The sequence below is a fragment of the Nymphaea colorata genome, unplaced genomic scaffold (genome assembly GCF_008831285.2).
Source record: "Nymphaea colorata isolate Beijing-Zhang1983 unplaced genomic scaffold, ASM883128v2 scaffold0135, whole genome shotgun sequence".
In the NCBI taxonomy this organism is placed as follows: Eukaryota; Viridiplantae; Streptophyta; class Magnoliopsida; order Nymphaeales; family Nymphaeaceae; genus Nymphaea; species Nymphaea colorata.
Window position 1 is genome coordinate 155,001 of NW_022204641.1, and position 5,000 is coordinate 160,000.

Below are 5,000 nucleotides of genomic sequence, written 5' to 3' on the forward strand. Positions count from 1 at the left end.
ATAATTGATTTCTTTTGTGTAATACTAATTGATAGGACCTCATTGGTAAGTGCTACAAGATCTCGTGCATTGGAACCCATGGTTATGGATCCGAATCCATTAGTATGGGACATTTTCTTTTCCAAGCGGAATCCCCTAGTATATGAAAGAATGAAAAAGTGCTTTCGTTGTTGTGGAATAAGAAGCCTTCGTATCTTAATGCATGTATTTGATTTATTCGGAGCTATTAGAGCGGGATCCACTTTTTGGGGAATATGAGTCGAAGCAATAACAAGAATATTTCTAGTGGAACATCTTTCACAATCCCTGGGGAGATGGTTCACTAATAGACCGAGGGATAAGTAATTCGACTCATTCACATAAAGATCATGAATGTTTGGAATCCATATTATGCAAGGAGACATTGCTTTTGCTAATTCTAATGGAAGGGTGATCTCAAATTGGTCTATTTTCGGCGTCATATACATAGTTAGCACATTCGGCATAGTTAGCAGCTCCGTATCAAGGTCATCATCGTCACGATCATCAATATCGATATCGTCACGATCCTCAATATCGATATCATCAATAAGATAACCTTGATTGTCATCCAGGAACTTGTTCGGAAATACCGTAATGAAGGGAACATAGGAGTTTGTCACTCGGTATTTGACAAAATATGATCGTCCAGTTCCTATAAAACCTATCACTAAAATACCCCTAGAAGGGGGTAGGGCTAAGCGGAGCGAAAAGGGTTTTCCATGAGATGGGAAATGAGAACTATTAGCCCCACACGGGGTTTGTGAATAAGTAATTGTCTGATAATGAGCAAGGAATATCCGTCTTTCTGCTAAACAGGATCTATTGAACTCATAATTCATTAGATACCTTTTTTGAATGTCAACTAAGTATCGTAAGTAAATGGATCCCGGTTGTTCAATCATTTGATAACCAGAGTCATTCTTTGATAAATGATCACTATGAGTCAGACTCAATAGAATTTGATCAATCCTTTTTTCTGTCGTTAAGGTGGAGAACTGAACTAAGAATTCTCTTTCTGCATCATCAATCCAATCACTGTTCGCGACCCAGGATTCTATTTGATCATCAATCCAATCACTGTTCACGTTTTTTCTTATCAATGAATAGATCTCTTTACTTGTACGACTTAGATGTCTCGTATTTCTCGAAAAAGTGATTGAATTGATGGGATTTGGTATGATACTTATGAGATAGATGATATCGATGAGATTGATATTCAAATCTTTCTTCTTAGAACGTATTGATTTGACCCCATAAGTGGGACCACCACTCAATAGCATGTTGCCACCAGAAGCAGAACTCCGTATTTCTTCCAGAGAATCTCCTAATTGTTCCAGAGCAACTAGAAAGAGATTCTTTAACCAGAAAGAATTCAGTTCAGGTGGAGGATACCTATCCAGAAGTTTTCGCAACTCAATCATGTATGATGGAATCATCAAAGATTTGATCTTTTCTAACTCTGTCTGTAACTCACTAGAGACTCGGGAAATAAAGAGAAGATGCGTACGAACGAGATATCCAGCAACAAGAAGAAGGAAAAGGATTGAATAGAGGAACTCCCGAGCATTTGGTGATCTCAGATGTGTCCACTTCAATGGAACGGGTGACTCATTATTTCGATGAATCATTTCTTCGGGCAGAAGAAGATTCTGTAAACACTTACTCGAAATCTCACTTATCAGATTCCATCGTGGAAGAATCGCCCACAATGGAATCTGAAGAATTGACCATGATATATCTGATCCATGCATAATATCATAAAAAAAGGATACAAATTTGTGACTGCTACTTAGTATCGGCAATGGGTCTGAAAAAGTATCTAAAAGGATGAAATTTATATATTTGCACCCTGCCGAAGTAAGGAACCATGGCATATACGTTTGGAACAGATTCCATTTTGAGAGATTTGAAAAAGCACTATCTCGTTGAAAGGCTCTATACATCTGCCGTTTCTCAACGCATTTCTTTAGACAAAGATTCCGTTTTTTTGCGGATGGTAAATCTTTCTCAGAACATGGAGTGTGAATCAAACCCATGTTTGAATTGAAACTGAGATACTGATGCAAGTTCTTCCCTTCTGAATCAGATAGATTCATATCTGAAAGAGGCTGACAATAAGTTGAAAGAGGCTGAGATTTGTACAAGTTATACGTTTCGTCACCACTTTGTGGAAAATCGTTAGGTATGAATATGTCAGATACCTGTGACTCGATTGGTGAAATAGTATCTCTCTCCAAAAAAACATGTTTTTTTTTACCGACGCACAAAGAAAATATCTTGTTGCGGATGAACGAGATATGGAGGAATTGTCCATATGTAAGATCATAATTATCGATACGGGTCTTTTCCGCATAAAAAGGGAATCTTTTGTTAGAATAGAAGCAGAAGTGATGTGGATTATTCAAGAATCGAAGTAGATTTGCTTTATAAAAAGAAGATATCAATGAACTTCTATGAAATGGTTTCACGGGATTCAGCCAATTGTCCCGATCGTGGGATATCATTGAGAAATAGGAATCGGTGTTATCAAAGAATTTCCTGCGATTATTCCTAGTATGGAGTGAGTCAATCATCCACTTTGGTATCTTATTGAACAAAAATGCTGATATTGTTCCCCCATTGATCAAGAATTTCGATCTTTGGGAAGTATCATGATCATCCAATAAGAAGGGTTTCAATTTATTCAAATGAACGATTTGAACACCTATTGATTCTAACAACTGATTGCAGAGTTGATCATTCGGACCTTTCAATTCATAGATGTGGATCTCGGACCTATGAATGGGGATATTCCCGATACTCACAAAGAAAAAAGTAAGTGACTTAGACAAAAAGAGAAGTGACTTGGACAAAAAGAAATGAAGTGACTTAGACAAATCTTGTTTGTCGATAACCTTGGACCAATCAATCGAATGTTGATTAATACGTAATCGATCGAACACCACTTGAAAACGGTTCTTCTGTTCAGAAACGAAATGCTCCAAATGCTCCTGGAAATTCTTGCTCCCATTGGACCATTTGTATCTATATGCATTAGGATCCCGATTCATGGATCTCTCGGTTCGAGAAATAAGAGGATCGAACCATTTCTTCTGACTCTTTTTCACATTCGATAAATGTTGGTTGATCATATATTTCATTATAGTTATATGATTCAGAGTATCATTTCCTATTTGATCCCTTTGAATTCCATATTCGAAGTTGCGATCGGATCTATTCATTAAAAAGAATCTATTCGATAGATTTCTTATGTACCCATAGGTGCTATATTGGATTTGAATCAGATTTCGGATCAATCTATATTGATTGACTGCCTCCATTATGTTGTTGCTAGCAAATACCACTATTTTGGGTTTTGGATCTTCCAAACCATTCCTGCAGGAGATCCGGACCCATTTTTTTCTGATCCTTCGATAAAAAGATTCATTCTCTTCATCAAAAATATGAGGTAGAACCAATAAAGAGTTCTTTTTCGATTCATCCCTGGAGTTGAATACCTCATTCAAGAATTTTTTTTGATCCAACCCGTAGGAATCAATAGAAAAGGCAAATCCCTTATGATACACCGGATCAGGCTCGGTTATTGATAGAGTGAATAGATCTGCCATTTCTTGAAATCTCTCTTCTGATTCAAAATCGTGGTGCAACGTGTATCTCCCTTTGTTCCGGTCATGGAATAGATGGAATAAATCACAAAATGGGTTTTTGTTCAAGAATGAGATCTTATTAGAACTGTCCATATCCGGTTCATCCTTCGGAACCATATCACATCCCCGATCTGATGAAATAGGATGAATTGAGACGGTATTTTGTAAATACGTAATTATCTTGAATATATCAACCATTTCTTTCTTTTCCGATCGCCTGGAAGGGACAAAAGAAAAAACATCTTGTTGTTTCTTCAACAATTTCTGATCTCTAGTGAACCTCTCAGTAGCATTCGAAACCAGATGAAGTTCTGACCATCTGTCGGAGAAAAAAGAACGAATTGATCTTGTAGGATTCCCAAGAAATTCTTCGATTTTTTCCGGAAACAGATGATTATTCATCTGCTTTTCACGTTCCGTGAATAGCCGGGACATTGAGGAATATCCAGAAGGGTATTTCGGGAATCGATCTGATTCTATCTCTGTTCGTTCCGTTTGAAGAGAGGAAGGATCCCAAAGAATCAATCTTTCTTTTAGTTGCTGAATCTCTGTTTGATTGATCAATGTGTGATATTCCGAATCCTCATTCCTAATGGAATCGAAATGATCTCTGGATTGATCAGAAGATCCTTTCAATTGGCTAGAATCCGTTACTTGAACGAAAATAGATCTTGTGGAATCATATTGAATATTTGACGATACATTCCGTACCTTGCTAAAAAACCGATCCTTGTTTACCAACCACATATTGTCTAACCAAATCAAATTCTCTCTCGATACGTTCCTCAAAAAATCCGATTCGTGCTGATTCTTCCCCCAACTAACGAAGAGATCTTGGTGGAATTGCCACATATGAAATTGAGCACAATTTTGCAAAGAAATATCCCACTTGTTTCTCGAGAAGAGATGGGAAACATGCTCAATATCATTTGATGGAATAGTTGCCTCAGCTCCTTGTTGTTTGAGGAAACCCTCCACTTCAATTGGTCTTTTTTCACGAAAAGCAGACATGAGATAACAAATCAAGTGTTTCGCTAAGATTTCGAATAGCTGTCCCGAATTCAAATTGATTATGTTTCGCTTCTTCCTCGGAGAAACACGATCAAACAATTCCCAACCATGGTCCTTGCGGATCGGATCATCCATATAGGATACAAAAAGAAACTCCAGATATTTGATATCTTTCTCTTTGAATGAGATCTCAATTCCAGCTACTGTTTCATTAGATATCTTACAACTAGAATCCCTCTTTTTTCCGATCCAGTTCCTCCACCACCGCGAACCCCAGTTAGATTCAGGCATGATACACTTTTTAGTTATTGGGAGGACCCA